This window comes from Gallus gallus, chromosome 5, assembly GCF_016699485.2.
Source record: "Gallus gallus isolate bGalGal1 chromosome 5, bGalGal1.mat.broiler.GRCg7b, whole genome shotgun sequence".
Taxonomy (NCBI): Eukaryota; Metazoa; Chordata; class Aves; order Galliformes; family Phasianidae; genus Gallus; species Gallus gallus.
The window spans coordinates 32,091,147-32,103,379 of record NC_052536.1 but is presented as its reverse complement, the minus strand read 5'-3'; positions in this window follow the sequence as shown (position 1 = coordinate 32,103,379).

Here is a 12,233-nt window from a genome sequence, read left to right as displayed (position 1 = left end):
ATATGTCTCTTTTTTTATTCATTCTGCAAGCAAAATATTTTATCTTTTCCTTCCTCAAACTTAAGAGTGCTATTGATATTTTGGTCATCTAGCATTTCACTTCCTTAGCTTATCAGAGATCTTAATTTCAGGAAGTCAGGTGGGTTTTTTTTCTCCTTTCCATTAGAAAAACTGCACTATTTTATCTACCCTGGTTTCTATTTCTATAGCTCTCTTCTTATCCACCTGTGTTTCCACAGCTTAAGTCACAGCGAGCTTACTGCACACTGATTATTTGGCAAGCAGCCTGAACAAGCTGAGTTTTCTTTTCTTTTTCCCTACAATTTCTTTTATTGAGAAGTCCATGATTGTGTCAGTCATCTTTCCGAAGCTCAGATAAAATGCAGTCAGATCCAGGAAAAATCAGAGCTTGTGACCGTTATCTTTTCTAAGCCTTGTTCTACAGCTTCTATGGTACTGAACAAGTTTTACATAGAAGTTGTTTTCAACTAGTGCTTTGTGGAGTTTGTCCCATACAATATCCTAAGTATGTATGATTTAGTTGTCTTTAGTCTCATGAAAATAACAAGGAAGTATTCTTACTGTTTCTGTGTTACACTTAACCAAAAAAAAAACAAAAAAAAAATCAAATGAATTTTCTGCTTACTTTCATGAGAAAGGTTATTTTACTTAGCTAGACATGGTTTAACAAATCCTGCTCTGTGACTTCTATTTCATTGCTTAATTGATTGTTTCATACATTGTTTCCCCCAAAGTCATGTTTGCATTCCTTACAGACTACAAATTTGCTGTTAAGCTTGATTTCTCTTTTCACCTTGATCTGTCTGTGTTCATACAGTTAACAAATGCATTACAGAATCTGCAATTTTGGGGCATTTATACTTGAATAGCTTTTGTATAACAAACACTTATAATTCATATATTAATGATATGTGACATTAACTTTCCACTTCTGAAAGCAGGAATCCAATTTATGTGTCTACCATCTTAATAAATACATATACATGTGCATGTATGATACAATATATAAACATGGTGTGTGCATTATGTAAATGTATTTTTGTATGGGTAAAATTGTCTTTTTTTCAAAACTGTGTTCTTGTACAGGGAAAAGAGGAGCAGAAAGCAATTGGACCTAGCATATACTTTGAATTTTCTTACTTTAAAAAGCTCATTCTTTGTGTGTTACACGTCTCACTTAATCTAGCTAAAGTAGAAAATATGCAGCAAGTTTCTTCATTGTTGCAGTTATTTCAATATTTTTGTTAGTTTGTTTTTTGTTTTTTTGATGCTTAATTTTCTCTACAGAGGCTATGCAGTAAATTTGGCCATGAAACGGACTATGAACCCACTTTTCCATTGCCCTTTGAGTGATTACTTATCTTGACAAGAAAAAAAAAGCTATGTACATTCAGTGTGGATAACAAAAATCTTGTCATATCAGTCACAGATATCAACCAGACTACAAGTGTGCAATACAGCCAAAGAGTAAAAATGCCAGTGCATTAATGCGTCAAATGTTGTTGAGGGGATCTCAGTCATTGAAATGGTGAAATATTATTATTTGCTCTGATTCTCAAATGTCTCCAGGGCACTCATGTGTTACAAGACTTATTTCAGTACAAAAATAAATTGTGAGAAGTCTTCATGCTGCAGTAATATTGCACCCAGCCTGTTTGCAGATTGTTATACTTGTAGGCATTTGTACAAGTCTCAGCTATTACAGTAGTGCCTGTTATCTAAAAACTCAATAGAACTGTGATGTTCTGTAGTAGTTTAACTGTTTAATTCTGAGTAATCTCAGAAAATATTGTTTTTACATATTTATCTCAGAAGTGTTTAGATTTATTTAAATGAAAACTACTTGGAAATGTCTCCCCTTTGTATTATAAGCATAGCTTTCTTATAGTATGTTCTAAAAATAGCGAAAGTGATAATATTGCTGCTTTGTCAAGTATTTGATGTGCTGAAGCTGTTGAATGTCAGCATTCAAATCTACTCCACATAGAGCTAAGATTTACGAGGTCTGTTTGGAAATTAATGCCTTAATTAGCCATAAAAAAAAATATGGCTTGGGGTATTTTGGTGAGCAAGTTTTTCTGATTTTATCAAAAGTGGAAATAGTTCGGGGCTTTTAAGATCACCTAGGAGGTCTTGGGGGAAAAAAAAACTTTACATTTCATAACTCTGATTATCAATAAGATAGAGCTGAAAACACTACTGTCTGTATAGTGTGACAGATGGGGTTGGGCAGAGTGATTCTTGTCAATGTTGAGTTTTTTGTTTCTACAGCTACCTGTTCCCAGAGCTTACAGATTATAATAATTAAGGTACCTCTTTAGTTGAAGAATCCCTCATCCTTGTGTGAAAGCAGAGAGTTGCATGTATTCTAAATAGAATCCCTAAAACAGATGTGTTGGGAGATAATATTCCTGCTTCCTAAAACTTAAGTAAACAGTTGAAATTCGTTTCCAACACCTTTGACCTTAAAGCAAGGAGAGGACTTAAAAAGTCCTTATATCCTGTAAAAAACAATCCCTTAAAGTTTTGTAATAACTTTAATCTTCATGTGGTATTTGGATAAATTCAAAGAATAAAGGGATTCACTGAGCTGAAATTATACTTCTCTGTAACAAAGTGATTGACATCCCCAAATCTGAAGGGAGAAGTTAAGGACCATTATTTGAAGTATTTATGCAAGAAAAAGTGTATAGTGAATAGACAAGAAATGAAGTTATTTTACAAACTGCGTTGCCCTTTTATGTTTTATCATACGGAGAAATAAGTACGATACTCCTGACATGGCTTTTACTGTTGGCTTGACTTTACTTAGTTAGGTCCTTGGCACTCAACAATGTATGGACTTGAAAAATGTTTGATTATTAATTGGACATTCAGTATCTGATGTACACATGTAGATGTCAGTTATGATTAGTCTATGATTCAGCAGGTTAGAGAGACTGTGCTGTAAAGCCTAACTGCAGGAGGGGTTAAAAAGTAGATGTATGGGTTAAAAGGTGATAAACTGTTGCAGCTTGTCCAATGGGAAATATTCAAATGAAGTTTGTCACAGAAATATGACTTAGTTACCATAAAAAACTGTTTAAAGTTGAAAGCATCCAGGAAAGAAATGAGATTAATTCAAACAATTGTAAATAAATATTTGAAATTATGATGTTTTATTTATACAGAACCCAAACTTCAAGAAACTTGACATCAAATATCCAAATCCTTGCAGATGTTTATGAAAATGTAGGTGATACCAGTGGTAAATTATCAAGCAGCTCAGTAGCATTATTTGTACATCATTTACTGCAGATCGTTTCATCTCCATTCATATAGCAGCCTCTCTACCCCCGGAACAACTATCAAGTGAAAATCCTATTTTCTTCCAGTGTTTTCTCAGACAAATGTGTTCTGACAGGAGCAGTTAGATATCTAATTCTTATTCTCAGCCACACAGCAACAAATAACTTTCATTCTCTTTTGATTTAAAAGAGGGTTTCCAGATGTTGAAGGACATGAATATAGAAGGGCTGCTCTGAAAGTAATACTTTCTATTTTATTATGTTGGCCCACAACTTCGGAGGCAGATGTTAGTGGTCTGGCAGTGGAGGTTGAACCTTCCCACCAATTTTCTGTTTCACTTTGTTGCTGTGTGGCAAATGGCAGCAGAGGTGCAGTCTGACAAAATTGCATCTGACATGGAAGTGCATCTAGAGCAAATGTGTGTCACTCAATCCCTCCATGTGTTAAAAGTTGAACCCACTGACTTTCGTTGACACTTGTTGAATGTTTACAGAGACCAAACAGTGGATGTTAGCACAGTGGGGCAGTGGTGATGTGTTTCAGTGGTGGCAATTATGTGAAAGGCAAGCCCTGTTTCTGCACGGCTATGCATGGCTCTCACACCAAGAAGAGTGTCTAGAACAGTTTATCTGTGTGAATGGTAGTGACTGTGGTGAAAAAGTGTTTTGTAGCTGAGAGTTTTCTCTATCAAATAGTTTTGTTGTGCTCATTTTATCTGCAATATTTTCCATGGAAACAAATGGGAGGCATTAGTTTCAGAGTAACCTAGTATTTACTATTTAGTTATTTAACATTAGTTTATATTTATATTTGCTTTTAACATCTCTAAAAATGGAAAGAATCTGTACGTTCCATTCAACTTTAGTCAACAGGAAAGCAGCAATAGTGCCTTAAAATAGAAAGTGCTTGTCACCAATAATAAACTATTTTTGAGGACTGTAAAATATTGCTGCTATAGAAAAGAACAATCTTTTTCTAAGAGTTTATTGATATCATCTCTCTTGGGTCAGTTTATATGGTTATCTGATGTAGTAGTGTTGTGGTTCCAGGGGTATACAGTCATATCCTATAGGTTATTTTAGTTCAAAATCATCACTATGTGAATATATCTTTTTTTAAGTAGCCATCTCAGATCCAGAATAATAGAAGTTCTTTTTAATGATCTAGAGCCTTCATTGGCAACTGCTATAGATTCAAAAGTTTTTCAAGTCCACTAAGAACTTGGTTATGAAGGGACTCTTGGCAGTTGTTTGGTCAGACTCAAAGCATGGTGTTTTGCTCCAATTTATTATAGGAAGGAGATGAGATTATTTTAATATATGTATATCCAGTGACGAGATTAAGACACAACAGGTCAAATGTTTGCCAGACGTGTTTATTACAAGTCCTAGTCACTAAGGGAGGTAGGGAAATGATGATAGTTGATAAAAAAGAGATAGGAAATAGAATCAAGAAGTCTTCGTAGAAAGCAAGAGAGAGAGTCACCACCATGGGTCCAGCATGGTTCATAGTCCAGATGTTGATCTTCAGTAGTGATGGGTTGTAAGGGGTGGTTGTTCAGTTGACGACAACTATGATGATGATGACAGTACCAACTTATTTATAAGTCCAAAGTGATCGTGTCAGCTCTCTTTGGAATGACAGCTTTGGGATCTCAGCAGAAATTCCTTTGTTCCCAGCTTCTGGGCCTTGACAGCAGATAACAGGGAGCAGAGAGGTGCCCACCTGCATCCTGTTTTTCACAGGGTACAGTGGTATCATTCCCCAGTCTCCCATACCAAGCTGAAGTTATTTGGTCACCGGCCAGATCTTCTGCCAGTAAACACTCCTGAGTACTCTCTTCTAAAGGCAAACAGCTCCAAAGAAATGCTTTTAAACGTAAAAGTGTCCACAGAGTGATGCCAATGGCCACACGGCAACACCCACCTCTAAGTCAGCCTTATCACAAGAAATACCTCAGAAAGCAACCTTTGAGGCAAAAACAAAGAAGAGTTCAGACACATGGTTAAATTCAAAATTTGACCAAGATCCTGACTGCTTCCTTCAATAATTTTGAGAATACCGAAATGCCAAAACACATCCAGAAGACCACTATCACTTCTTCAATTTCCAGTATAATTTTTAAAAAGTATTTCATGAAGTCTTGAAAGGGATGAAGTAAAAACTTTCCATTCATGTTGAATTACTGGTAGCTGGAAGTCTAAATAATACATGTAATTCAGTTCAGACTTTATAAACATGGATTGCGCATCCCACAAATGCAATTAAAAATGGGGTATGAAGAGTACTCATTCTCCAGCATCATATTTTTCTAAAGACTTTGACTTCAGCATGCTTTATTTTTATATTTTTTACAATAATATTGTTACTGAGCTCAGTGGGTCCGGATTTAGCTTAGTGTTGTCTGGTATAGTAACCAGCTTTGCTAGGTGTGAATAAGTAGACTGTACTGAGCTTCAAGGAGTGCCCAGGTGTTAGTAGACTGGATATTTAATGAGCTTCCCTCTTCCAATTTTTGTCCTCAGAATGAAAATAATTAAATTGACAGGACTTATATAAATGTCTAGAAGTAATTTAAACATTGTTTTGATTTCTGATGCATCTTACAAATCCCACCTAACATGAAAATATTTTGTGCCTTTAATTCAGTAGCCATATATATTTTGACGTGACTTAGATGTCCAGGTGTATGATATCATTGTCACATTATTCTCTGTTCCTTTCAGTTCATTTCATTATGCTAACACATGAATTCCATCTCAGTTGTCTAGAAAATCCATAATTACCATCAGAGCTGACAGTTACCGCTCTTAGAACAGGCAGCCAAACAAAATTTTTCTTGGTGATAAGCATAGTTAACAGATGACAAAAGACAATCTCATGGCATCAGTATTAAGTAATTTACTACAGAAATCACTAGTGGAACGTGTTTTGTTGTGCTTTCTTGATGTTCTAGCATCTTTAAACAGCTAGCACAAATAAGAAAAGCATGTAAATATCTTGCACTTCCCTGGAGTCACTAGCAATTTGGTTCAATGTTTGTTTTCTTTGCAGAACTGAGTCTGTTGATCAAAAAGTGTATACAGGCACATGTTCTGAAAAGGAGTGGGGGCACTGAGACTTCCTTAGTGGAGCTGTTTGTGAGAAACTTCCCTGAGAGTAATCAACAGAACTTTCATAAAGAGTTATTTTCAAGACCACACACCTAATCTAAGTCATCCCTGAGTCCAGATTCTTCAGGGAGCTAAGTACACTGGGACTTAACAATTTTTTTTTTTGTATTTTGTGATCCTGAGTAAAGTCTTCCCTTTTCAGCATGAATCTTTTCTCATCCATTTTCTCATACTAAGAAGGTGTTTTAGCATAAAGGCTAGATCACTGTCCTTCAGTGTGTAAGGAGTACTCTTGCACCAGGTCTGTAATTTACGCAAGCTGAATGTAGCCAATCCATTTCAGACACTTAGCTGTACTTTGGATCACTAAGTTAGAGGATGTGCATTTTAATATTAGAACTTTATAGTAATCTTGAACCAATTCGAAATCCTAAATGCATTTATCTTACATTTCTGAAGTCAGAAGATGCAATTTTTCCAGATAGTATCTTTCATATCTTAAAATACATTGTAAGACTGGGAGTTCTACACTGTTGTCAACTACCAACTAGGTATGAACGTAATCAACTAATTGGAAAAGCCACTAGCTGTTTAAGAAGTGTAAAATTGTGAAGCAAGCTGAGGTCACTCCAATCTGTGTTTAAGCTAATCAGCAGCAGCTAAAGCTGTGTTGTCTGTTTCTTGAAGACTGTTGGGAAGTGAATATAATTTGGATCTAAATGGGAAGAGTATTTTATAGTTTTCCCTTCATTTTCTTCTTCTTGAAGGAAGAAGACATAATTTCTTAAGAAGTTTTCCAGAGAACTGTGTAAAATAAATTAAGTTCTTATTTTGGCATGATATTGATTCTTAATTGTTTTTTCTTTTGTTTTTCTCCATGTATCTATCTTTAGAGTAGAAAATCTGTGGGGTGGTTGTTGTTGTTGTTTGGGTTTTTTTTAACCTTTAAAACCAGAGTATTCTCTGCCACCACCTTATCTATTAGCTTTCAGTGTTCAGTTGTCTGTGAAACTTTAAACACAATGTAGAATTCCATATTGAAGATGTGAATAGATAGACAGTTGTGTCATTCTAAGTTTAATCAAGATGTCTCTCCTTTTAAATGAAGATACTCTTATCTATGTCAAGCTTACATTTATTCCAAAAACATACTATTCCTCTTTCTAATTCATGAAAATGTTCTAATTTTATGAAAACCAACTGGGAGAAATTGCTTAATTGTAGACAATAAGTGATATTCTCTGAATTGTACTGGAATCAAAGAGCTTATCTAACTCAGAAATTTTGATTGAGGTGGGATTTGATATATATATATATATATTTTAATTTTTGAAAAATAAAAAATATGGCACTGTTCTTATAATTACAATTATTGCCATAACAGAAAAAGTTGTAACATCTTCTACATCACTAAAGTTATAATGACAAGGTTTTCTCTGCTGAACATTATTCTACCTGTTTGTTTTTATTATTATGTTTAAATCTCTAATGAATATACCTTTGTGCAATCTTTCTATGAAGAAGATGAAGTGGATAGTCATGAGTCACTTACAAACACCCCCACAAGGAGAAACTACTTGTCATTCCAAAAAACCTATGTGTTTTCTGTGTGACAATACAGCAATGGTGAGATATTTTTTAAGTGTCAATTTATCTGCAAAACCTATTTTCAATAAATCTGAAGGCATTTGTGTTGTCCCCACTCTGAAGAGAAATTATAAAATATCCACTGCTTCTCATCTCAATACTATTATCATCATTTACTTCTGAAAAATGGTCATAAATGCAGCATCTGGCTCACAATGTCTTTTCTATGCCATATGAAGGAAAAGTTTTTCTCAGATGTAAAGGGGTATTGAGAGAAAAAAAAAAGACAAACAATTCTTTCTACTCTACTACCTAGTAGTATTCATTATAGAAAGGACTTTTGCTGTAAAAATTATAATTTGCTTAGCAGTTCTGGTATGACCCAAATAACCCCATTCATTTCACAGAAACAGTTTTAGAGGTTATGTTGCATTATTCATTAATGTTGTGGATAACAACTTCAACCTCAGGACTGTTGAGCCAGCACTTTCATGAGCAGAAAATTCCCTGGGGGAGGGAAGAAGAAAAATTATCCCTACCCTGAGTTTTGAAAAATAGTCTTCACTACAGGAAGAGTTTGCTAGGGAGTTGTGTCTAATGAGAAGAAATTCTCTGGGAGGATAATCATCCTCCAGAACAACTTTGGAAACCAAAGGCTCTCTAGAAGAGAGGTATACTACTATAGGGATATTTTTCTTATCCTCCCAGCACTTGCTCAATCCTTGAGAACTCCTGAAAAAAAGAACTGGTGCTGTAAAGGCTCTATTTAATCTATTTCTGTCCATTTCTACCTGCAGTGTAATTGGGAAAAGAAGAAATGGTGTCCTCCCTACAGAGGATATTGTGTATGTGAGCCAGAATACAACATTTCAAATGAATATTAGAAAGTGATAGTGAGAAACTAATCTGTCTTTCCCACAGCAAAAGACACGATTCAACATCCCTAAACTTCACTATTGACTTGATATCAGCAGTTCATATTAATTACAGTTTTGGGGTTTGTTTTGATAGAGACAGTGCCGAGTTGACTGAGGAGAGGAGGGAACATAGTCTTTAGGAATATGTATTATACTCTTATTCTCTCAGGCTTGCAAAAATTGTGCTTTTAAAAGCCAGAAACACTGCTTTTTTTTACCCTGCTAATAGCAAATTTTTACTACACTTGGGGTGATTTGGCCATGATATTCTCAGAAATCACCTGTACTGACGTTCTTTCAAAACTCTTGGTTATCTTGTGGTAAACATAAGAGGTCATCAAACAGCTTCTATGAAGGTTTCACTTCAGCACAAATGGGGGGAAAAAAAAAGAATTTCTGTTTTCAAGTCTAGGGATTCAAATTTTATTCATTTGTCACATTGATTTGTTCATTTCCTACAAGTAATAGGAGTTTGATTCTGATTTCTTCTTCAGCAATATAAATTATTATTATTATTATTATTATTTTGCATTCAAACAGAAAGTCAGGATAGGAAATAGAATCAGGGATTTATTTGTTTATTTATTTACTTATTTAGAACAGCACTGAAACACAAATAGATATGTGCCACCTTCTACATTTTTCCAAGCATGACTTTGTCAAGGATTTCCCTGGCTTTTATTAAACATATTTAAACTATAAGCAGTGTTGGAGCTTTGTCTGGCTTGCTTCAATATGTCTAGGTATTTGCACATTGCAACCATAAGACCTTTCTGGTCCTGATTTCACAACTGTTTTGTACTGTCCTTAACCTTATAATATTACAGACTGGAATGGACATTAGGATATCATCTGGTTCAGCGTCCTGGTCAAAGCAAAGTCAACATTAAACTTACTAACTGGTGTAGTACTGGGGATTAGGTATTATGAAGCACTAAATGATATGTCACAGGGAAAGAAAGTTAAGAGGGGTCCTACTGCTACTTTGTAACAGAGATAACTGCAGCTCACACATCCAGGACAGGAAGAAAGGCCTGTAAACAAGACTTTCTGAATACATGTAAAATAAACAACAAGAAAAAGGTTTATTAGCAAAGCAAGTCTCAGTGAAATGTAATCAAGTAGTCAACAATTTAAATAACCAGCTTCCCCTTTCTTCGGAACTAATCAATATGTTGATTGTGGTTTAAAAAAAAAAAATATTGAATGAAGTTCATTCATCATGTTGCAGATGATTTTTTTCTCCACAGTTTATCTTAAAAGACTAAGTGAAATGAAAAGTATCTGTGCATGTGGTTGTTTGTTTTTCCTATGTTGGAGGGTACTTTCTATTACTTATACAGTAAAACTTCATTTTGAAATGTCATTATATTTCTTAAGACAATTCTACTCCCGTGATCCTTACAAATATCAGCATCTTCATGTAATGTTTATCTTCTACAGTTATCTTTTTTGTTTGTTGTGTAATGCCATCCTTGTGTTTTTTTTCACTTGATACTATGAGTACTGTTCTGAAAGTAACGCCTTCTGTTTTATTATATTGTTCCACTACATCAGATTTGGATGTTAGTGGTATGACAGTAGAGGTTGAATCTTCCCAACAATATTCTATTACAATTTGTTGCCGTGTAACAGATGGCAGCAGAGAGGCAGTCTGACAGAATGGCATCTGACATGGAAGTGTCTTATGAAGCAAAGGCTTGACACTGAGTTTCTCCATGTTGGAAAAAATGGGACCCATTGACATTAATCGATGCTTGCTGCATGTCTATGAAGACCAAACATTGGATATGAGCACAGTGAGATGGTGGGTGGTGCATCTTATCAGTGGCAACAGCAGAGCACTTCTACTGATGCAGCTTTTTATGAGCACAGCATGCAAGCTTGTTGTTTATAGCTAGTGAAAATGCATAGCTAATGGTAGTTGTAAGAGACTATTCTTTTATATCATTGACTCAAAGTTTGCTGAGGAACAAGTCCAGGCAAGTCCTGGGCAAAGGCAGAGAAATCTTTTGTCTTGAGGACACTGATGGACAGGTCCTGGCTAAGGATTGTGAAATCCTCTAAGGAGCACAGCTGGACAAGGCCAGGGGCATCGAGAGAGAGATAAGCTGCTGCTAATGGCCGGGAAACGGTCTTTTTGTGTGGACTTATCTCAAGGAAAATGGCCATCTCAGGAGGTATGCACAGGACTCTTGCTCAAGCACCCAGGAATGTCACGTAGGCAGCAGAAAATGGAGGATAAAAGAGGGTCCAACAACCACGGCTATGTAGAGACAGATCTCTCACCGCAACACGGGGGCTGATCTCTCACCACGACACGAGCTTTCTGCCTTCAGATCCTTCTCTACGGACCGTTTGCTGACGGACTTCCCTGGGCCTGCTACCTGAGACCTCCTGCTTCCTCCCTGACCTGCGCCCTCTCGTTGCCCAAGACCGGCCTCGCTGCTCCTGCCCTTCGGCCTCGGACCGTCGGAACATCGTGCAACGGGACTACTGCCGGATCCTGGTGGTGACTATCCCCACTTTACGCAATTCTTGCCTCTTTCTATCTTTTCTATCGCTCGCCTTCCCTTCCCCATCACCCCAATCCTTAATAGTGTCCGTCCTCCCCTTTCCCCATCTCCCTTATTAACATTTGTAATAAACTGGTCGGACCAACATTTGAACCGTTGTTTCTTAATCTCACGCCAGGCATACATATTTCAAAGAACCTCCTCTACCTCCTATAAATTGGAGCGAGACAGTAGTGACCACACTGAAAAAGGGTGTTTTGTACTTGAGAACTTGCTCTATAAAATAGTGTTATTTTTCCTCTTTGTATTTGTTGCATTTCCATGTAAATAAATGGAAGGCATTAGTTTTGAAGCATCATACGTACATGAGATGCCACTCAGGAATTTTAGATTTATCTAGTTTAGAGATTCTGGGAAGCATCTTGCTCAAATCTTATCTTCTTTTTTGTTTTGTTTATTTGTTTTACTGGCAGTAAATCTGCACTGTGTACTTTATTTTTGTCCATCTTGAATGCTTCTGGGTACTAGTATACTGAAGACATTTCTTTGCAAGGTGGTAAGACCAGGAGCACAAAGCCATGCTGATGGATGATCCAGGTTATTCTTCACATCTCCCCCCCCCCCCCCCCCCCCCTTTTTTTTTTTTTTAATTGATTTACTGTTAAGAAATACACGTTCATATTTAAATCCTGTATATTTGCTCTGGTATCACTAGAAGTTTCCATCTACCCCTCAGGTTAAACAAAACCATTTTTTCTTTGTATTTACCAACTACAGTGACAGTCAAGTAA